This window comes from Falco naumanni, chromosome 10 (assembly GCF_017639655.2).
Source record: "Falco naumanni isolate bFalNau1 chromosome 10, bFalNau1.pat, whole genome shotgun sequence".
Classification (NCBI taxonomy): Eukaryota; Metazoa; Chordata; class Aves; order Falconiformes; family Falconidae; genus Falco; species Falco naumanni.
In genome coordinates this window covers 3,533,944-3,557,780 of record NC_054063.1, presented here as the reverse complement: position 1 = coordinate 3,557,780, position 23,837 = coordinate 3,533,944, and the positions used below count along the sequence as shown (strand labels likewise).

The 23,837-nt window shown below is 42.9% G+C and overlaps 1 protein-coding gene across 4 annotated transcripts in view; it reads left to right on the top strand.

Moving 5' to 3' along the window:
- TSPAN4 (tetraspanin 4) overlaps nucleotides 1–23,837 on the top strand; it is a 442,443-nt gene that overhangs the window by 2,574 nt on the left and 416,032 nt on the right. The window contains exon 2 of one of the 4 annotated variants that reach the window (XM_040608033.1): nucleotides 22,596–22,673. The exons of the other annotated variants lie outside the window; for them this stretch is intronic. The gene's annotated coding sequence lies outside the window, so the exon portion shown is untranslated. The remainder of the gene's footprint in view (nucleotides 1–22,595; nucleotides 22,674–23,837) is intronic. 4 annotated transcript variants of the gene reach the window in all.

Here is a 23,837-nt window from a genome sequence, read left to right as displayed (position 1 = left end):
GCAGCAGTCCCCAAACTGCTGATCCTTTGGGCCTGTGGGCAGCCTGGTGGTCAGGAAACCCATCAGAGTGCTCCTCAGCTTTGAGCAGAAGAGGGTTCCCTAGAACTAATCACATTGAAGTAAGTTTGAGAATTGTGGACTGCTTTTCTGGTGTGCTTCTGGAGCAGCTTGTGTCATGTAAGCTTTTGCTGTGGGGCATTGCAGATAATATATCCCACTTCTCGGTTAATGTGGTGCAGGGCTGCTTCCTGTGGTCTGAACAACTTTGGAAAGCTGACAGTGTTCTGTCCCACTGTCGCTGTTGGGTTGAGGCTTGTTCTTGGCATTTTTTTGTGTGGATTTAGACCACATGCAGCTAGGTGTGACTGTTCTATGGCATTGTTAGTGATGACTGCTGAAATCCTAGATTAGTGACTAAGGAGTAGATCCAGCTTCCTATTCTCCCATCCACAAAATGTAACGGAAAATATTGCTGCTTGTTTAAAAAAAAAAACAACAAACCCACCAGAAAAAGTCAGTTAACTGACCTGACTGACTGAACTACTCTTAAAATACTTTTATAGCTTGAGTGGCTGTATGACCTCCTGCAGCTCATGTTGGCAGATTGTGTCTTTTGTGACCTTGTCCCTGTAGTTAGGGCTGTAGGAAGGAGCCGTGGGATCTCTGCGTTTGTACTGGTAGCGTGAGAAACCAGTGGCTGAGTGTTTCTTTTTTTTTTTTTTAACTTTGTGGGTGACAGTAGTTCAAGTTTAGGTGTGCACCCTCACGAGTCTGGGGTCTTCACCTTTCACTACTTTTTGTCTGCTGTGGTTGTTTCCCTTCTTCAGACTGCAAACATGGAGAATAGCCAGAATTGAAGACTTGGGTATTCTAAAATCTGATTTGCCAGTTGTGTTCAAGGATTGTGAATTGTTATTTAAATTCAGGACTTCTTAGGAGAGCTTTTCAGTGAAGGATTGTTTCAGTACTAGTGATTGTGACTTGCAACTTTCTACAAACCTGTGGGTAGCCCTGTTGGCTCTGTGTGGAGTTAAAAGTTGTTTCCTGTTGCTTCCTGCGGTCGTTTAGAGAAAGAATGTTACCAGTTTTCAAGCCATCTCTGACTAACATATCACAATCCTGTGCATGATTGGAAAAGTTCATGGTACTGTAGTCAGTGTTGTACTCCTTGGATCTCAACAGAGCTAGAGAGAGAGAAACCCTAAGAGAGAAAGGCTTGCATGAATCTCAAAATGAGTGATTAAACAGGACATTAGTCAGGAACTGAAATGTGACATGGAAACATTAAGAAATAAATATGTAGCAGTAGAGAGCCAGAGTGAGAGGGGAAGATAAAACAACCACCATGCCCCACACTCCATGTGCAAGACAAATCTTGGCTATTGTTTTCTCAGGCACATTTGCCACTCCAGGTTTATTAAATCCTGCAGATTTACTGTTGGGCTTTCTCTAGTCCTGCCTGGTTAACTACTCAGAAGTGTGTCATTATCCTGTTCCACACAAGGGAAAGAAAAGTGGCTTTCTAGTTAGCTAGCATGACTTTGGAAGGACTTCCCTCCTTTCCCTCTAAAGCTTGTAGGAGCAAAGACTAAGCTGGAACCTTGTTTCCTTTCCTCTTGTTTTTTGTGGTTGGGTTTTTTTTTTTTTTTTTTTTTTGTGTGGGTGGCTTTCTGCCCCATTATGTGCCTCCCCCCCCCCCCCAACTGGATGTAGCTTTTACATGTGATGGTAGGGAGGTGGAGAAAGCCAAGAAAGAGACGCAAGGACAATGGAAGGAGGAAAGACTTGTCTAATTCTGTAGAGCTCTGTGTTGTTTAGTTGCCCTGCATGCTATTTAATAGCTGCTCAGGCCGCTGGATTTAGCGAAACAAATACAGAAGCTGCTAAACCAGTAGAAATGAAGAGAAACCTCTCTAAGCTGGGGATGTGACTGCAGCTTCACTGTAATACCAGACAAGCCTGATGCTGCTGATTTCATTAAAAGCAACATTTGGGGCCTCAAAGCAGGGTTTAATACTTGCTATATACTTTTTTAAATATGCTGACCTTATCTGGTAAGCCTGTAATATTTGTTGCAATGAAGAGCAGCTGCTGCATAAATACATATAATATCAGTTGCCAATTCTGAAAGCTGTGCTGAGACTGTGACTTGTTTGAAGTGGGGTTGCTATTAAAAGGCAGGTGGCAGGATGTTTATTTTACACCTTGTTAATTGCTTGTTTTTCCTGCTGTAATTGGCTTCCTAATGGGGGCAGAATGCACTTGGTTTTGCACACAAAGCTTCATTAGTGACAACCGATGGAAAGGATTCAGAGGGTGGGATTTATATGAAATTATATATATATTGAGTAACAGATGTCTCTGCTAAATAGAGTGTTTGAGGAAGTCCCATAGATGTGTCTAAAAATGCAAGTGTTTTCCCATAAAGCTATTTAAGGTGTCTTTGTGTTAGATGTAAAGATCACTGCCTATTACTTGAAAAGAGGGCAGAGGCTTTATCTTGCTATTTCTGTGGGGCAGAGACTTTGTTCTGTTTCTCTGGACAGCAGTTAGGATGCTGGGGTAGTGTGTATATGTATTTATAAAGATAGTTCTGATCTCTGTGGCATATCTAGCGATTGCCTGTGCTAACAAACTGGGAGTGGATGGTGAGCTGTGGTGGTGTTCGTTTTTTTTTTTTTTTTTTTTTTAAAGATTTATGGAGCCTTCCCTGCTGCTTGTGTATGTTAGTGCTATTTCAGGTGTCCTCCCACTTGCACTGGGTAGGACATAGCTACGGAGAAGTATAGCTGGACCATCTGTAGTTTCAGAGTAATCCTAGTTGTGCTTAGAAGTGAGAGGTGAGGTGTTCTGGCTTCTGGGGGTGGGTGCTCCACAAAGGCAGTTCTTAGTTTAATAATGACTTTTGGTTTTATGTGGTGTAAGGTTCCTTAGTGTAAGTAAGAGACTGGTTGAAGAATTGTCCATTGATGGTCATCACGATGATAATCAGACACCATTGTATCTGATGCAGTGAACAGAGTTTTGCACTGTTCAGTTTGATGTGCTGTTGTTCCTGTAGAGGTAGCTGTAGGTGGCAGGTGAGCGTAGTTTTGTGTGTGTGTACATGTATATGAAATTAACAATGAAAAGATAAGATAGCCTTTTGCGGAGATGGCTTGTCATCCTTGCATCTTTTAACTTCCCCTACACTTCCTCTCCCCTCTTCTTTTTAGCACTGAGATGGGATTGAAAAAAACACTGGTCTACTCCTTCACTTCTCTGCTTCTTTACATGTCAGCATTTAACTAGTTTAGGACTGGTTTTATCTGTCATGTTTGTTTTCAGTAAGATCACTTCAAGGCAAAAGTATAATGTTTGCCAGTCTTGGGTTGACATATTTTATAAGAAAAAACCTTTATTGCATGAATATATCATGGCCTAATTGACTGTTTAATTTTTTTTTTTTTGGGGGTGGTGGTGGCGGCAGAAGTGGTATCCTGAGGCAGCATTTTAATTGGAAAGATCACAGGATCTGCCCATCAGTTCTGCTCTTCCATGGAAATGTCCTCAGATGACAGAATAATCCCCTTTCTTGGGATAATACTTCTCATTTCAGCAGAAATTTTCCTTCCAGAGTAAAGGATGGACTGTGAAGCTGAAGTGAGACAAGGACTTGTCAGTTGTTAATGCTTGAAGGGAAGAGCCCCAAGTTGTTGTTCTTCCATGGTGAAACCACTATGTGCATTCCCACTGCACCCATGGCAGTGCTTTTGTCTCTGGTGTACTTCCTGTCTTTGGCTGAGAATTTTTTTCTCTGGGTGTATGAGCAGGTCATCTTCTGTCAAGATTTATCTCTATTTAAAGAGACTGCAGCAAGCCAGTCCTCTTGTAGTAGTTTGCCCTGGCATCTATGAGTCTCTGAACCCCAGGGAAAAGGAATGGGGGATTTTCTAACTTAGTTTTGAAATCTTATCTCTGAAGATCTTACAAGTGATGATGGATGCATTAGGAACAAAGAACTAAAGAGCGGGCTCTGCTGAAGGCTATCCTTTGGGCCTTTTGGGGATGTGTATGTCTGTGTTTGAGCTTGGTGCCTGGGCTTTTCCTTCCATCTGTCTTCTGGCTGGTTTTGTGTCTTGCAAGCTTTCATGGGAGTGGGAATAAAAGGTGGTTGTTTTAAGCAGGAGCAAAGATCCATCTTGCTGAGTAGTTAGTCTCTGACAGTGGCAAGGAGTGGCTATTTAAGGAAAGCAGGTAAGCCTGAAGCAAGACTGTGGTAGTAATACAGTGGGATGCTTGCAGTTTCTTTCATGGAAGTCTGTAATTGTAGCCTTGTTCCAGAACTGACCAGGTAGGGAAGAAAATGTAGTTTTTCCTGATAAAACCCATTTATCCAGCTTAGGCATGTCAGCCTGTTGTGTCCATATTCAGGTGCTGTGTGGAAGCTGGATGTCCTAAACCAGCTCTGAAGCTGCCCCTGCTGTGTGCTACATCCTGGTGAAAAACAGCTGTTTCTGGAAAATTCCCAATGTTTGGGGCCTCCAGCTTGGATGTGGGGAGGAGGAAGAGTCAATGCACAGAATATCATGTTATCACTCAGATGAGTGGGCTGCAATGCACCTATCGTTGTGCCATCCACAGGGAATGTTCCACTGCTTTGTTTATTGAGCTGCTGTTTTTAAAATTAAAAACAGCCAAATGTTTCATAAAATATTAAGAGGCACTGCTTTAGCGTGTCTCATCAGATTAAGTATGTCACATTGTCTGTCCTTAGGGTGATGAAGCCAATCAGCTTGGCTGTTCTCTCACCTTAAGGATGCATTAAGGTGACATGCTTCATCTCACAAGGGATGCTGAAGCTATCACGCTGCAGAACTGGTAACTGTAGGGGTCCTGCACTTTAACTGTGGATACTCAAATGAAATTCTGCAGAAGCAATGGTTTGCTTTGTTACGAGTGAATTCGTTTTTTGTTAGAGAAGTGCTTTTTGAAAAAAAAAATCGAGGTAATACAGTGGTAGACACATGCACAGTGTCTGCTCTGCGGGAAAGAAAGGAATTATGGCATGTTTTGTATGAAAGACCCAGAACTTTTACATTTCAGTGGGTAAAGGGGAAGAAGCCTCTAAATTCCTCGAACATTCTTTATGGGTATGGATTTTAAAGCAGTATTGCTTGCAGGTGAATTTTTTTCATTCAAGAGCCAGTTCTGGCTTTTTAAACATGACGCAGTGGCACTGGAGTAGCAGAGGGCTGGGAAACTGGGGTTGTGGTAGCCCCAGGACTGGAAAGCTGAGGGAGGCTCTCCAGCTTGCTGCAGAGAAGCCCGAAGGCCTGCATGCTGGTGAAATGTTCTATGTTGGAGCTGGGACTGAGCTGTGGAGAGGTAGGTTTCGCTGGGATTTCTGCCATCTCTTGCCTCCACCTGGCAGTTCTAGCACTCTTCAGCATGTGTACAGTACTTGGGAATGCTGCAACATACCAGGTTAAATAGTCACAAAGTTTTAATAAACTCAAGATACAAGACTAGATTGGCTTCTGAATGTCCTGGTTGTTCTTGCTTGTGTTGCCTCTTTAAACTCAGTAAGTAATGGCACACGTGGCATATTACTTACTCTTGCGTTCCCACTGCGCACAGCTAAATCACACACACGTGCGCACCAGGGAGCAGTTTTTCAGGAGTCTGTTCTGAAGGGCAGCAGTTCCTTTGTGTGATCTGATATGCTGCTGCTGCTTTGCTTGGTGATGGTGTGAGGGAATAATAAAGTAAAGCCTTCAATCATATGACCTGATCTGGGTGGGTTGTCTGTAGTGATTGATAAGTCCACTCAGAACAATAAGCTGCTTGAGCTGTGCCCAGGGACTGGTGAGTTTGGTTGGGGTTTTGCATTCGTTTTTGGCCTAAGTAAAAAGAACGGTGAGATCAAGGTTGCAGTTTTGTTTGCAGCTTGCCTTCAGATCCCTGCCTGATCTAAAATGGTACTTCACTGTGTATACCTCTGCTCTCTCCAAAGCTATCTGGAGGGCATTTTTCCCATCTCCTTTAGGATATGCTGAGTATTTTGAGAACCCCCACGTTATTTTGATTCCTTAAATTAGCTCTCCCAAGTGGGCATGAAACAAATACATCTTTCCACCTTTTCATCCTTGCACCCCACTGGCCTGATGAGCAGCATGCTGAGCAAACAGACATGGGTTCTCTTCCCTAGGATGTCCCCCCAGCCAGGGATTTTTCCCACAGGCCTCTTGTATGACCTTGTCAAGCTGCTTCACTTCTTGTCTTGATTTATGACGTTTGCCATACTCAGTAGAGAAGCTAAAAAGCTGAATATTAAGAACACGCTTGTAGTCTGTGAAAGACAGCTTTTTCTGTTTGCGTGAAGAAACCTCTGAAGATGAATGTGTGTGTGTGGCTTCTTCTTAGCTCTGTGAATAACTGAATTGTGCAGTGGTTTATCTGTAACGTGGATGAATGTTAGCCATGAGCCGTGTTACACAAAGGATGCCACCTGTCTGCATCTGGGCCAGAGGTGTATTTGGATGTATCTGCACTTCTGCAAAGGAGATGTGTTTTTCTGCTTCTCTGTGGAGATACGTCCCCAGTGTGGGGTCTCAGTTTAAAGTAGAGATGCTCCGTCTTCTCAAAATGCATGGTGAACAAATACACTTTTCCCTTTTGTCCTGCAGAACAAAATGGTATGTGGGTAAAAGAATGGCTTTCCCCTGAGCATATGTGCAGGTGCTTTATGGATTGAGGAAGGGTTTGTGGAGCATGGAAGAGCTATTGCTGCTGTAGAGAAGTGCCGGTTTGATGCTGTCTTTCAAGCATTCCTAGCTTCAGCCACAGTGGTAGTAGGCTAGGGTTGTGCTGCAGTGGCCCTGACGGTACTGCTACTGCCGCTTAGATGTTCTGCCTTTGTTAAAGTGAATCAGAACATCTGGAGGAAAGGGACTGTGGGATGACTAGGACTTTTCTGCCACATACACAAGAAGATTTCTTACTTGGAGAATGGATAATAGAATCCCTTTACATCAGAAAGCAAGAACTGCCCAGGAGATCCTGCTCCCCTGCTAGAGGCGAGGACACAAAGAGCTACACTCGCATGAAGAGGAGATTTCTTCATCTAGATGCAGTAGTAGGCTTGAGAAGCATTTGTTTCTGAAAGTTGTCTGGGATCTCTTACTGTTCTATAGTGGGGTTTTATGTTCCTTTGCTCTCTATCAGTAAATGACCATTCCATTTTGGCAGTGCCCTGCTGTTTAAATTATGGTTAGGACCAGTTTATTGTGGACCTGTTTAGCATCAGTTTTATTGCTTGCCTGCATTCCTGCTCTGCTGCGGGATCGTCATTGCAGTGCCTTTTGGGTATCCTCTTTGCTGTCAACTGGCTCGACTCCTAGGGCTTGAAAAGCTGTTTTGGGGATCCCTCTGGGAGCCGAAGGGAGTTATTGGAAAGAAGTCAAATTCTCATAAGTTCCTGAGAAAGCTGTCGCAAGCCTTGTGGCTGCTGGGTTATTGCCAAGTCCTTTATTCATGGGACCCATTATGAGCCATTTCTAGACAATAATGGTTTCGGGTTCCTTTGTACTGTATTATGAAAGGAGAACCAGTTCTGGGCCATTGTTTTCACCAGTGTAAGAACCCACAAGATCCTCTATCAAAGCATTTACAGCTTAATCAGCCTTGTTTTCTGGCACCTTTTTTAATTTTGTTTTTTTACCCTAGGGTTCTTTTTTCCATGCACCTGGTTCCCCTGTTGCAGGTTCAGTCCTAGCAATGATTAATCCAGACTGCTTTTGCATCCTGTGGCCTTTGGCAACTGAAAGTCCCGTTTACCATGCGCAGTACTGATTCTAACGGCAAGTGCTGCTGCGGATGAGCCAACTGTCCTCTACTGCTGCCGAAGCTACTTGTTGCTGTGAGGAAAATGGTTTTGATGACCCCTCGTTATGGTATTTCCCTAGTGCACCAACTCTATAGGTGCATACACACACACAGAGTGTACATGTTAACCCTGCCTTTGCCTGTTGGTGACTAGTTCTGTTGGGCAGGCTCTTGTATAAGTTGCAGAGTTGGTCTGCCCCTGCATATTCAACCCACATCCTCAAGACATTTTGGCATTTTCTTTCCCCTTATATGCCTCTGCAGTGAAAAGGGTGAAAGTTGGAACTAGTTTATTTGCCTCATGAGTTTCCTTTATTTGCTGCTGGCTCGAGGCTTTGTCCTGCTTCATAGTGGACATGGTACAACCGAATTTTGAACAGCTAGTGACAAAGTTTTAATTTCCCATGGGGAGATTGGTACTCCACCCAAACAGCTTTCATTCTGTGAATGTCTGTCTTAGTGCAATTTTCTGTTTTTAGTTTAGTCCGATTGCCCTACACTCTAACCACTTAGTAAGAAAATGGGTTGATTAAAAAGTTATCCAGAATAGTATTGAAATGTCAAGAATGCACATTCAAAGTAATTTCAAATACTTAAATTTAAAATGAAATGTGTTGGTGCATTGAAATTGTTTGATACATCTCTCTGTTCAGGACTAAGCTGGGATGGAATCCAAACTAAACCATGCGAGATCCCTGGAGGGAAAAGTGCAATGCAAATTTGGAGGCAGAAAAGTCAGTCTGAGCTTTGGTTTGGCTTTGCCTTTGCAGTCTCTGAATGTGTGCCAGCTATGGATGAACAGCAGTAGGACAAATATTTAGGTGCTGCTGTACAGCCTATGGAAGCTTTTATTCAGTAGTATGCATTATAGGTTTCATACTAGATCTGAAAAATTGTGGTTCTGTCAGAACCCGCACCACTTAATTTCAGCACAGTGTTCTGCCAGCCTTGAAACGTGCCTGCATTTGCTTGCAGAGAGCTTGCTTGGATGCAGGGTTTGGTTCCGTCTATTTCTTTTTTTCTTGGCTTGCCCTCTGCAGATACAATAATAATAAAAAGCCCCAGAGAAATCCTCCCTAAAATGTTGCTGTTGGAGCTGATATATTGATGATTTCGGCAGTCATTTAAGTTATTGGTGTTTGGGTTCTTTTGTTGTTGTTTATGTTTTTTAATTTGGCATTTCTCATTTTGATTTGAAGTATTTGAAGATTTACATATGATAGCACTACAATAGAGCTAAGCATTTGGTCAGCTGCATGGATATTGGCAAACAAGTCTGGGGACACGTTTCTGAGCCACAGTTTGGAAGAGCTGGGGTGTAAGGGACTGACTGAAAGCTGGAAGTATTTGGAAAAAAGAAGCTTTGCTGAAATCTGATACGCCAAGCTGCCTTAGTGTTTATAAAGTCTGAAAGGTCAGAGTGGACACAAGAAATTTGAGGGGCTAGGGAGGAAGGAAGTCACAGGAGAGGCAAAAAGCCGGGCTGGTATTCAGCACCTGTTGAGTGTTAAGTGCACGTGTGTGTGTGTGTGCAGATGATGAAAGCAGAGTGCAACTGTTAGTAGTTTCTAGATTTACTGTGGAACGGTTTGCATCACCCCAGACACACAGAGTTGCTGCTTGCTAGTCTGGATGTGAATAGTAATAGCTGCCTATGAGCTGTAATGTCAACAAGGATCACTGGAATGCAATGAATCTGGTACTGTGCACCCAGCACTCAGCCTGCAGCTTTGGCTGAGTGGCATGGATTGGACTGGGTGTAACAAGGAGGACATGATGTCAACAGGGTGGGAAGATCTGCTTGGGACTTTGTAAAGGCAGACTGCTATGGAAATAAGAGGGAATGGGGAGCTGATAGTCATGAAGTCAAAACGGTTTTATTTTGACATAGCGGTACATGAATGATGGAGAACGAAGGCTGAAAATTCTGACTGTGGATGCTTCAGTTTATCTTCAGAAGTCAAAGGTCTCTCTTGAAAGATTTCCTTCTCAGAAAGGACGTGTGTAATATGGATACTGTGTTATGACTGTGTGATGTACATGTGTAAAAACTGCCTTTCACAGTGTCCTGCTGCTGCAGAGTGGATCAGACTGGCTCTCTTTCTCTGCTTATGCCAACGAAAATAAATTGTCCCATCGTAACTTGTGAGGAAAGCAGCGTTCTGTAATCCTGTGTACAAGGCCATCAGCCAACAGTGTCGAAACAAAGCCAGCCCTTCCTGCGGTGTTGGATGCTGCTTCTAGGCAGGGCAGGGAGGCAGCAAAGCTGTCACTTTTGCAACTTTCTTATTCGTGGCTGCTGAAAGGGGCTCTTCTCTGAACTGTGAACAATGTGTTTTTCTTGGTGTGCCCCCCCCCCCGTTACTTAAGACAGCCCTGTTGCTTCTGTCAGGGAAGGTGCTGTTTTCTTTTGCAGCATTTAGAACAGGAGAAGAGGCATTGCACATATGGTATTTTGTTCCAGACACTTTCTACAGCCCTCCCATTTTATTTCTGATCCGTTTTCTCTTCTTAAGAGCTTCACAGAGCAAGAGATGAGGCTCTAATGACGCAGGAGGAGGGAGAAGGAACCTTCCCTCCTAATTTTTTGCTGCTTATATGTGTCACTGGCAAAGTAGAACATGGGGTAAGCATCAGTGTCTCTGTATGCACAGCGTTGTGGAGCAAGTGCCTCAAATTTGAGTCATATCAGGGATAGATGAAAGGGGATTGCATGGACAGGGCTGAAGGAGGGGCAAATACTGGAAGCTGGAGCTCTGAGCAGCTGAGAGAAGAGGGCTGCAGCTGACCTAGCTCTGTCCCCTACCTGTTTCTTTTCTTGTGATAATTTTTTTGCCAATTCTGATAGCAGAGCACAAGAGCAGATGCAGAGTGTGATGTAAGGGGGCTAGCAGGATCCTGAAAGCTGCCTTCTGCTTGTGAGAAGACCTTGAGCCTTCCAAGCCTGTTTGTGCTCTCTCATTTCACACTTCCCATGTGCTGTTCTCAGTGATCAGCCTTGCCTCCTCTGTTTTCTCAGGTTTATACAGCTGCTGTGTCTATGAGTTTTCCTGCAATACTTGGGATGTTTTCCTCACTTCCTCTCAGTATTCAGCGTGTGTATTAGGGTTGGGGGTGTCCTAACGTGAAATCTCCTTGTACTGTTCTCTTTGTCATCAGCCAGAACGTGTATTCTGAGAACACCTACTGGTTATCAATAACGTTCACCTGTAGGTCAAACTTCTGCTAAAAGAGGGTTTATTTTATGGGATGTGAGAAGTGAGGTGCCCAGCAAGTCAGTGGAAGGAGCTATGGCTCAAATCCAGCTTGTGTTGCCATACTGCATCCACTTGGCTAGCCTGTGTCCTGCTTTCGTGCCTTTGTTGTTTCTCCACTGCATCTGAGTTGATACTTGGTTGAACACAAGTGAATTACCGTGGTGTTTCAGGGTTACTGGTGCTGCTGCATTTCTGAGCTTTCTGTCAGGAAATGAAACTATTCTGAAGTCTCTTACAGTAGAATGATCACAGTAAGGTCACCCATTCACACACTTGACCTATTACTTTTCCCTGATGTTTTTCCCTTGCTACATTATAGTTGCTCTTTCCAAAAAGTGCTGTTTCCATAGAAAAATGACAATTCAATTCTAAAAAATACGTAGTTGTCTTTGCTGGAACTTGGCTGAAGATTGCATTTGTCTTTGTACATGTGGTATGGGTTGTAAAAAGTTTGCCCTGCTATTTTCCAGAAGAAGCCACAAAGAAGCTTAGAATATGCATTTCTGTGTCTCTCCAGAGATTTTCACCATTTACTTTTATCTGAATTGAGCATTGCTGCTCAGATTTAACAATAGTGCAGGCCAAGTGAGGGAGCACAACATTAATTCTGTTTAGTTGGCCCTGTGTACACCAGCTGTCCCTAATACACTTTGTCTTGGATTCATGCCACTTAATTGACGGGTCTAAAACAAGAAGTGGAAAAATGCTTATGTTTAGATGATGACTTCCACCCTCTGGTGGGAAGAGGTGTCCATCTCTCTCCGTTGACCTTAGAGGAAGCTGCCTATCATAATCCACTTAACTTGGATATTTCTTGAGTGCCTAAAGCTGGGTTGGATGGAGTCAAGCCTAGTGTTGGAGAGCTGATGCAAAATGCATGTGAGGCCCATGGTGCATGCCACCTTTTACAGCTTGCTGCTACTTGGGTTAAAGGAAAGTCTACTTACGCTTTTGTAGAGCTGCTAAAAGCTTGTTTCAAGTTAGATCTATTTTCCTTCTCTCTTTCTAGTATTGAGCCTGGTCCTATGCTGCTAGTAATGTGAAGGGTGATGCCTTACTCTTGTTTTGTGCATGTATCTTGACTAGTTGTTGTGGGTCATTAAGTCTCCTTTAAGCCAGGGAGTGTAGGTGCTGCTGGCAAGGGTAGCAGCTCAACAAGGAGCATTTAGCTGCCATTTGACCTTCAGTGTGACATTCCACTTGCCCCTACCTCAGACTGCAGGGAATGGTTACCCCAACTCAGCCAGAGACCTCAAATAAGGCAGAATCTTGCCTGCAGGGACTTCCTCAGGAGTTGCAGAGCACAGGAACAGCCAGAAGATGTCTGTAAAATCTACAGGCACAGGTAAGGCTTGGTGTGAAAACTTGCAGATTCCTCCTTCTCTGAACTTTCTTGCTGTTTATCACTCATTCAGAATCCGGTCTCTCTCCTAGACCTCCCTATCCATTTCCATTCCAGTCAGAGCTGGAGGTGGGCGAAGTATTGTGTCAATCTGAGATAGTACTAAGTAAACGAACTGGGAGCATGCTGGGCCTCACCTTCCCACTAATTACAGGTGCTTGTGCTGTACAGTTCAAGCACTGGGTGCCTTTGGGCAATGCACAGCTCCAGGTAACATCTCATCCCTAGAAAGCTGGTGCACTGTTTATGCTTGTTTTGGACTGTAGTTTGTGGCTGCAGTTTTGTTCTTGTTTTGAAGGGCATTGTGTTCCTTTCTAGGTTGGCCACTCGGAATGTGGCTTCCCTGCTCCTGAAAATGGAGCGGGGTAGCACTGTGGGCTGCAAGCAGGACCTGCCTTGTCCTGTTCAAAGGGCAGCAAATTCCCCAGCCTGATTTTGCTTTATTGCTCTTTCTGAACACCATACCTCTTTCATTGCACTGAGCTGTGCAGAAGGACTAAACGAAGAGAACATTAACACAGGAGGTTTGCTACCTTTCCCTAACTGATTGGCTTTTTTCTTTTTTCCTTAGCTTTGACAAGCTTACTCTTGCATGCACGCTCAAGTAGATAATTAATCTGTCTCTCAACAGGGCTCTGTTAGCCACAGTATTTTCTTCAATTCCATGGAAAGAGTTACTTTTTCATTATGATGTTGGAAGGGTAAAAGGCAGCCTATTCTCTATTTTAAAAATATCGTGATAGAAGGTAAAGCTTTCATTAAACATGCCTGGCTGAATTTATACACTGAAGTATTTGAACTGTAGCTAATATCTTTTGAAAGGGAAGGAAAGAACACAGCTGTAATAGCCAGCATTTTCTGTTTGGATGATTGATCAGTAGTATAGAAAAATAATTAATTCCTTCATAGATACAGGCCAGGAAAAAAACCAAAATATGAATGTCTATTGCTGTAGGGCAGTTCTCCCCTTCTTTCTATATTACAATCATTTAGGAGTGTGGGCATCTCAGTGGTTTGCAGGTGATGGTATCCATGTTGCAGCTTTCTTTGCTGTTTTTAACTTACCTGATAGAAGATTTGCAGTGTAATAGCTGGTGAAACAGCTGACTTGTACCAGGAGCTCTTTCCTGCTGACTTGGCTTTGAGTGGGTAACTGGTTAATGCTGAATGGTGTTTTGTCATTAAATAGGTAAAATAGCCAGCAGCTGGACACATTGTTTGGTCCCATCACTTGCTGCTGTGCTGTCTTAGACTTCAGCACACCTTTGTGGTGCATAAATGGTGAGTTAAGATTTTGTTGGACTCGGGCTGGGATTTGAGTCTACCTCAGGTAGTATTGGTAAGTTTTGGGGGTGGTCAGGACATTACTCACTCTGTGCTTTGCTGAGGGACATCTGGTGGAACAAGCCCTGGACCTGGGATTAACTGATTTTTAATAGATTTGTGGCAGTGATTGTAGTAAGATGAGTGAAGGTGGCTCTGCCATACTCAAGACTAAATAATAATTTAACTTTTTTTTTTCCTGAATTAGTTTGATGGCAGCGCTCAACTGCTGCAACAGATAGGAAAAAACCCCATACTGTGAATCAGCTGCTAGGTAATAACTTGCTAGAGCAGCATGCTTTACAATTGTATGGGAGCTGTAAGTTGTCTCACTGTACAGACATAAAATAATTCAGGTTAGCTGCTTGGTGGCTTGTGTACGGGGCTTAGGCTTGCAGCAACATAAACTGGAACTCTGTTCATAGATGAAGCACGTAGCTGTGGTGTGTGGACAAGCGTCATGTTCATAGCTGGTCCTGCCAAAGATTCATTACAAAGCGTTACAAGTTGATATGTAGAGACAGCCATAGTGTTTGGCATGGACAAATACCCCTGTTCTGGATACATGGGAGCGGTGGCTCTCTGCTTCCCAGACCATTTGGATATAGCATGGAGGTTCACAGTCTGTGGCAGAAGACCAGGATCTGGGAATCATTACAATGCTGTCATTTCCATACTCTAGAGTCCAAAGAGCATATCTGACCAAGTAAGATGGGGAGCCCTGGACTTTCGGAGCAGTTGGGGGTGAAAACCACAATGTTTTTAAATGTGCCCCTTGTCTTGTCGACTTCAACACTTGCCTGATGTTGAAAGGACAGGGTTAAAAGTTAAAGTGAGCAATCATGCAAGTCTGTGGGGTGTACCTAACCTTGAAAAACATCATCATGGAAAGGCTGTAAAATCCTGCTTTGGAGTTACTGACTTAGATACATGTGCGTGAATTTGGAACAGTGCTCAGGGAAGAGTGAACCCTAGCTAACCTTAGGTAATTGTAATATTAAAATACACACCCCTTTGTGAATAATGAGTATGCTAATTAGGGGACCTTCCTAAATGTTTTAAACTCAAAGCTAAATGCATAAATGTGAAAATGTGTAATTATGGGTGGTAAAAGAAATTGTTATTCACCAGTCAGTTGTATCTTGCTACTATAAATATCAAGATGAATCGGAACGAGGGTGTGCTGGCTGTGTTAGATGCCTGGCACCCAAATCTGCAGAACTGAAATAAAACAAATGTTCTGACTCTGTGTTGATTGGCTTATTGCACACTGGGTGAAGAATCTTTATTTTGGGAGAACACAACTGCATGCAGGCACTAACATGAGTTACAAGACCTGACATTGGTTTCTGTTTACTCCTCCTCCATTTTTACCCTACAGAGGTTATTTAACTTCTGTGGAGGTAGAACCTTACATTTTACTGGCACCAACCCATGTGGCTGTCTGCAGCTGTAATTGGGAAGGTAGGGTTATGCTGCTTAGTTGTCTTGTCACCCTTGTCTCAAAGGACTGATTTGGCTGTTGGAAGATGCAATATAAACTTTTTTGTTTAGGCAGTTGAAAATACCACAACAACAAAACACTCATTGTATCACCTGTTAAATCCATGGTAAGTGTATAGGAGCTGAACTAAACAGGTCCACATGGATGTAACATGGATAAATAGCCACTGCTGAGGGGGTGAAAGAAAGGGGAACTGTGAAGGAATTTTCAAGGTATAGAAAATAAAGATACTGTATCTTTTACTCTCCTGTAATCTGGATCCCTGTTTGCCAAAGTACTGTCAAATCCTTCTTCAGCTAAGTATTCAGAGATGTGTTTCCAAAGGCTTTCAAACCTATGAAGGCATATGGAGAGTAGCACTTCAAAGGGCCATCAAAATGTATGTGTTATGGATGCTCTGTACCTACAAAGTCTGTGGAGAATTTCCTCTTAGGTCATTGCCAGTCTTTTTCCTTGAACACCTAGGCTCTGAGACCTGTCTTGCATTGGTTTGGCTCAGCCAAGGCAGAGCAGCGCGTCTCAAAGTATTTCCCTGAATTGAGGCATTTATGATATAAAAGATCAAAAAAAGAATGATTGGAAATGGTGACCAGAGCAGGGTTGTCAGTAGGCCCAAATGACTGTAAGCAGGCAAATAAATGACAATGCTGTGCCAGTGACCCAAGCCCGCTGCTGTCAGATGACAAGATTGCCTGCGTGTTCAGCAGCTCGGGAGTTTGCACCAGGCTGGTGGAGGCAGACCCATGAGGCTGCTTTACTTTGTGCAGATGTTCTGTGTGAAATACACTGCAGAGATTAGAAGGTGTTACAGCGATTAGCTAAATGGGAACTTGAATGACAAAATGATCCTGTTACGCTGCTTAGGCTTGGCAGAAGGAGAGGGTGTCAGGGTGCTGCTGCGGTGCCTTTCAGAGCTGTGGGAGTCTGTGTCAGAGCAGAGCAGGTGTGAACACTCCAGATCATGACTAAGTGATGTCTCGGCTGATGAAGAGTGCTATTTTATTCATTTCACTTCAATGTTTTCTTCCAAATCTAATTTGCCTCAATCATGTATTTTTCTCTCTTACTTACAGTTACTGATGGCTTGCAGTTTTGTGTCAACCTGTTCTTGTTGTAGGCACGAAGAGGAGGGGAATTAGTTTTTGCTTCTCTGGTTATTGGTGACCCTGTAGCATTATGGAACTGCACAAGGAAGGAAAGAGAGCTCCTGTCCTTGGGAACACGTCCTCTGAATAGAGGAATATGGGGAGGGAGTATCTCTGGCATACCTGGAGCTGGGAATGGAGCCTGGGTCTCATGAGCACTTAGTCCAGCCTCCCAGCTACTGATGGGTACACAGGCTTGTGTGGCACCCTGCTGGCCTGCTGATTTTTGATCTTTGGTGTGTTACATGTTTTAGTTACCACAACAGCCAGTTCCAGAAAGCAGTTATTGAGCTGAAGAATTTTTGAACTTGAGCGTGCAAAGAAATGGAATGAAAATAAGTAAGAACCCAGGTTCCTAGTAGAAGCATTCTACTACATAGTGTGGGAGGCATTGTCTTCCTGATGCTTGTGGCTGCCTCTGGATTAACATGAAGTCTGGAGGGGAAAGGTTTACAAATGTCTTGTTTAGGTTTCCAAAATTGCCCTGGACTGCAGATTTGACTGTTCTTCAAAAATGTATTTCAGTACTGAATTCCAATACAGAGGAGCTGTTAATTCGGCTGACATCAATTTTCCTTATGCCATTTAATATTTAGGGAAAACCAGGAAAGAGTTGGGTGAGGAAGACCTCATAAAGGATTCTGCTTGCTGTTTTACTTTACAATCACTTCTTTTGAAAAGTACCAACATATCATTACTTAATCTATGTGGCTTTACTGACCACTGCTCAAGACATTTGAAACAGCTAGCTCAAGTCATTAAGAATAGATGCTCCTTTGTCATGACGTTGGGATTTCCCACTGCCTCTCAAAGGTATGTGTGTATGCATAGGTAGGAGATAAGCTTGACTTCTGAATGAACAGAACTATACTTATTAAATGAGGCTTTTCAATCATCCTTATTTTCCTCATCTAAAAATACTTACAGAAAACCCACCACTTGCTTTTTTTGAGTGTATTGGGTTTGTGCAGCAAGCAGGGGTGGCTTCTGTGAGAAGCTGCTGGGAGCTTCCCCATGTCCGATGCAGCCAAGGCCAGGCCCATCAGCGATGGTGGTAACAGATATAAGCCGGGGGGGGGGGGGGGAAGACAGCGCAACAAATTACAGCTGAAGAGAAGAATGAGACTATGTGAGTGCAACAGCCCTGCAGACACCCGGGTCAGTGCAAGAGGAGCTCCAGGCACCGGAGCAGAGATTCCCGGGAAGCCCGTGGTGAGGCAGGCTGTCCCCCTTGCCCGTGGAAGTTCGCTGTGGAGCAGAATTTCCTGTAAAGAACCCAAGCGACACAACTGGTTGGAGGACAGGACATTGTATATTAGCATATACATCTTCATGCTTGCCAAAGTGTTGCCTAATGCTGCAAGTACAGCACTGGACTGCTGGCCAAAGATTTGTCTTTGTTTAGCCTGACTTCCACTTAATGCAGTTGCTTATTTCTAACCTGGTTGTGTCCCTTTAATCTATTTAAAAAACCAACTACTTCTGTGTCTTAACAATGGAAATAATTCAGATGCTGCTGAGGTAGAACATTTAAAATACACTATTTGGAATTTCTTTCAGTTGCTTTTAAACAAGCATTTGGGAAGAGATACCAAGCCTTGTGGGTTTTTCCTTGGGTTCAGGTTGGCTCAGGTGGCTTTCTGCAGAGCATCTCACATCTTCCAAGTGTGTAGTACTGGCCCTTTGCAACAAGTACAGTGTAAATTAGACCACAGGCTGCTGTGTGTGTCCACAGACGCTGGACAGTTGATTTGCATTAGGAATGAATTTTTAAGCTGATTTTCCTGGTTGTCCCACCTTACTGCACTTACTTGAATAACAGACTAGCTTCAGAGTGTGTATTTGATTCCTTTTTGGATAAAACTAAACTAGAAGCTGTGTTCCGGGGGCGCATACAATGCTCATAGTCTGATTCAGAGTACCCCATCCCAAAATGCTAATGATATGTATGATGGGGGCCCTTGGGAATAGCTTATTTGCTTTACAGGTTTGTCCCTACTGGGCTGTATTTAGACAGCTTACATCTACTGGTTGGTGGGAGTAACGAGGGTAGTGGTGCTCATCTGGGCTGTGTGTGTGAGGGGAAAGAAAGCTCTGGGAACAAGTAGCACATAGAGGAAAAGTGGGAGGTATTCTGCTTACGTACATTCTTAAAAACAAGTATGGTTGGGGATATGAAGGTGGGGTACAGCCTTGGCCACAGTGACCATGAGATGGAGCTCAGGATCCTGGGTGGAGAAAACAAGACAAAAAAGCAGGATCGAAATTCTGAACTGAAAATAAAGTGCCAGGAAACCTTCCTGGAGCTAAGCATGGGTTTTGTTACGTATATTTAGTGCCCAGAGAACACTAGACTGAATACTACACTGGCAAAACCTTTAATCTACTGGAATATATTCCTTCTTTTTAATATGCTTGTATTTGTGTGTAGTTCATAATTTTCTTGGAAATGCTGTTCTTTTACTACTTTCTGCCAAAAAAAACTGTTAGGGTTTGGGACAAAAGATGTACTTATTGGGGTCAGATGCATGTGAAAGAGGGTACAGACTCTGGCTGTTGCTAGGTTACACTTATGTGCTCATGTAGAAAAAGAAATCTTTATATGTTGGGAGTGTCATATGATAGGCCAAAATATTTCTCCTGCTGCATTATGTCAGTCACTGCTATTGTGTAATGAATAGACCCTATGGTTAATTTTTCATGTGATTGGCATTAGTTGAACTCACCTCTGAGTCAGTCTAATATATGCAAGTCTTTCTTGATTCACACACTGGAGGCGAATAATGCATTTTTCTTCTGGGAATTTGCATTTCTTACGAACTACAATAGGAATAGCGGCAATTCTGAATAAAGCAGATCTATTTTTATTGAAAGAAATGTAAATTGGATGTCTTGTTCAAAACTTTTGAAATGTGCTATATAGAACATGTGTCATTTCTCTTTCCTAGCCTCAATGATTCAGCATAGGAATCCTGTTTTTAAGTGTATGCCTGTATTACTGCTATTTGTGTCTTTATTCAGGAGTTCAGACTAAGGCGAGGACCAGTGTGCATCCTTTACCCCTGGTGAGAAGATGCAACAGTGCACAGAAGGCAAAAAGTCTTACACAGTCTTGTCTCTGAATATTTTTTTTTCATCATATGCTATTGTCCTTCAAAGCCTGCTCTACATAATCACTGGAAGACTTGCTAGAGGTTAATCTAGCAAGGGATGCTGAGGAATAACTGAGCAGTCTTGCTTCCCCAATTAAAATGAGCTGCTATTCTCTCAGTGCAAGTCTCTTGCTTGCACTATGTGGGGATACCCGAATGTCTTCCAAACATAACTCTTCATTGTCCATGTGTCTGTCCAGGGTGATGGCCTTGGATAAGCCTGTGATTTCTCTGTGCAGTCTTATAGTTTTTTTGCTTTTGGTTTCAGCTGTGCGATGATGGTTTTGTGCCAGTTATTGCATGTTTAAGCTAAAAGCCATATTAGGAAATATCTATAGGATATGCCACTGATAAAAGTAGGTTTTACCTCCTCTGAGACTGCTGGACTTTTGTGGGCTGATGTCTGTCTGGGATAGTTTGTGTTGCTGGGAGAACAGTAGTGCAGCGGGCACAAAACCATGAAGTAACAGGGTTTTGTCTTACACAGGGGTGTTTTAACTTTACTATAGGCTGCACATCTTTTAACTTTACTGCTTCTTTTAAATCAGGTGGTGTTTTCTTGCTCTCATAATATCATTTGGCTTTGAAATTCACCTGCTGCAAGGCTGAAGCTGTAAGTGAATCTCTTCAGAAACTATCATGTCTCTCATTCTTGCTTAATGCACCTAGTGAAATAGGAAATAAAACTCTGTCTAGGGAGCTGTGTGTGCTGGGACTCTTGAGCATCAAACTTCTGCTTTCGCTTGTTGGATTCAGCTGAGCCTTGAGGACACATCTAGAAGGTACTCCTCAAAGCCTTTCAGTCTTGCTGTGTTTGCCAATGAAGGCTCTTAAGGCATGTAACAGTCCTTCTTTACCTCCCTAAGTACTCTCTGGCAAGATAGCAATGCTTCACGTGCTTGTAGAACACTTGTAACCTAGAAGATCAAGTCTTAGCTGCCCCTGCATTTTTGAGGACATTGAGCAGGGAACCTCTTAGAAGTTCAACGTTGCGATAGAAAAAATGCCAGTCATTTCCCAGTCTCTTTTGAAGGTGACTGTTTTGGGTTTTTGCTTTTAGAAAAAGCTAGCAAGAACACAGTAAGGATGTGATCTCTAAACTGTAGGTATTCTTGGTAAGTAAGAGTTTTATTTTTAATTCAGTTTTGTCTGAGTGCCTCCTTTTGGTCTGGATAGAGGGAGAGTAAATTGACAGCTGTAGGAACTTGGATAGAAGTGAAATTTTGAGTAAATTTAGCATGTGAGGACAGCTAACAGCTTTATCCTCATGCATTGCTTGAGAGATAATGGGACTGTCACAACGTTAATATCTAGTGCCATTTGTTTTCATTGTTTAATGTGCATGGTCACTGGAGCTCATAATTAGAAAATAAGTTCCTTTTAGGAATATGCTCTGTAAAGCAGAACTCAAAATTAGTATTCATTATGAATGCCACACTGTAGATGATTCAAACAAATATGAGCACCTAGCCATTGTTTTCTTTTTTCCTTTGCAATCTTTGTATTATTCCCCTTGTGGCCCTTAAATGTTGGCCTGATTTTGACTTCTATAGATAATTGTCTAATACAATTCTTCGGGAAGGGAAGCTAACCGCCAAGTTAATTTTGCACTCTGAAGTGTTCTGCTTCTTTGGCAGATCTATCTTTAAAGGCTTGGGTTTGTGCTGTAATGACTAAACCACTGGGGAGTATTGCACACACAGAAGTGAAAACGGTTGCTCACTCTGATTAACCTCCTGTGTAACGATGGAGTTCAGAATGCAGCTTTTTGTGGCTTTCATCCATTCCCCTTTGTTTAGCTTGTTACAGTACTGATTTGTGCTTTGGTTAGCATTTGTGTGGGCCGGACCACTTGGTAGTCTGATCTCTGTGTGTCTATGTCTGTATGTCAGCTTACTGGTTTTGTGTGTGTGGATTTTGACTGCTGGAAATTCTCTTGGTACACACATTCAAATCTACTGTCTGTCTTGCAATTACTATGTTGGCTCTTTTGATGAGAACCAAAGGTGTCCTGTGGGAAAAGTGTTGGCTGAGGAGAACTTTGGATGCCTGCAGCAGGGCTGTTTGTAGCCTGATTCCCTGCATTTCCATTTGATGGCACAGTACCAGGCTTCTTCTAAGACCTTGCTGGTCAATTAATTTGTTCTCTTCTGTTCCTGAATTGGAAACTAATTGAGTACATGTGAAGGGTGCCAGACTAAACTGTTTTTGCTTGGAGTGCCAGTGAAAATGCCTTTCCCTCCTATGTTTCCTTAGGAAACTGCACTTGAAAAAATGAGCTTGTGTGATCACGCTATGTGCGAAGTTGTCAGGCCCATGCAGACAGTCACTCCATGCTGATAATGTTTGATTGTCAGCCAATTTTAATTAAATTTGTCAAAAGGTGGAGGTCCCACCTTCTCACCCAAGTACGCTTCTTGTGTCCTTTTAGTTTTGTGAAAGAACTGACTTCAGTGCAGTGGTGCTAGCATAGGAAACATAGTAGGTTTGAGCGTCCTTGTCTGTTTGAATGGGAGAGACTCCATGTTTGGCCTATCCTTCAGACAGATCCAACTCGCGTTCTGTGAATGTGTGGTGTGACTTCTTCCTCCTGCCTCTTCTTCCCTTTTCAAAATGCAGTCCTGGCTCTGAGGAAGAAGTCTGAGGCTGCAGTTACTTGAAGCTCTCAAGCAACATTTTTGTCAGCATTTTAACTTTATTTTCTTTCTGCTGTGGTAAAGATGAGTAATTTTAGACTCTGGTCTGGCATAAAAGGGGGGAAAAAATTCTTATTCAAAACTCACACCAGGATCAGATTGTGTGCCTTAATCGATGAAGATTGTGAGCTATTTTGATAAGTGACAATGACTGTCTTGAACTGCCTTGAATAAAGTTCTCCCTCGTTGCTTGAGATAAGAACGTTCTCTGATTTTCATGGATGTTAACCACCAATTTCTTTTCTTCCAGACTACTGGCTGATATGGCCATGGAACAACAGGCAACATGTGTAGTCCAGCACTGAGGCCAGAGCAGCAAGGCCAAACAGTTGAGTAATTGCAGGATCGTAATGTAGATGAGTCTGCTCTCTTGCAAGCTTCATGAACAAGCACAAGCACACAGACTCTTAAGATGGGAAGCTCTGTTATTCTTTGCTTTGGCAAAGTGTGGGATTTTGGTTTGATTTTGGTGAGATGTGAAAAGCCTAATAAACTGCAAGGAATTTTATTGTGGAATTGGGATACAGTCCCGCTGGAAAAGGAAATGAAATCTTTCAAGGAGGTGGTAGAACGTCATAATGTCATAGCATGCCCCCTCTACACCTCCGCCCCCCCCCCCCCCCCATGCATCACAGAGGGGAATGGTTAGGAAGGGAGGCAAGGAAGATGGTTAGGCTTTCAGAATCTGATAGGCTTACAAATAAAAATCATGCACTCCATTAAATATGCAATAATTTTTCTTCTTCACGGTATGTGACATCCCATTTCTTGCCCTCCCCCCACCCCACTACTTGCATACTTTAATCTTTTTGCTAGGAAGTCCAAGCTGTTGGGGTTTTTCTGTTGTGGGTTGGTTTTTTGGTTTTTTTTTTTTTTCAATTTAATGTAAAACAGTTTCCTTACGTAGGTATTTTATTGCTATTACTTTATGAAATGTTTGAAAAATGTCTGAAGTTCCTGTTTGCCTGGGATTAAATGAACAAGCTGGAATAAAGAGGGTAAGTGCTGTCTTCCTTTGCTGAAGAACACTGTTATATTTTGGTACCTTGTCATTCCATCATGAATAAATGAATTCTGCATCAGTTGTCCAAAGAAACCCTTTGAAATTTGTTTGCACTAATATGTTCCTGCAATTTCTGGACTCCTCTTCCTTTCCCTTGTAAGAAAACAAGATCCTTTGTACAATTTTGTAATGGGAAAATGTAGGGGAACCTGACAACTATGGGAAGAGGCAGATGTTTGTTAGCTTTGGGGATATCTGTGCATTGCTGCTGACTTGTGGTCTTGCAGTTAGGCTTTAGAAAGTTCTCCACGGGACAGATGTGTTCCCCCTGCCCTGCTCGGCTTGTCCCATGCTAATGGCTGACTATTTCTTTAACAAGGGCCTTGTTTTGTGGAGTTTTGTTCAGAGGAAGAGGCTAATTTTAACAAAACAGAACACACAAACAGCCATGCAAGGGAGTTGTTCTGGGAGCAGAGGTGAGGTGCAGTA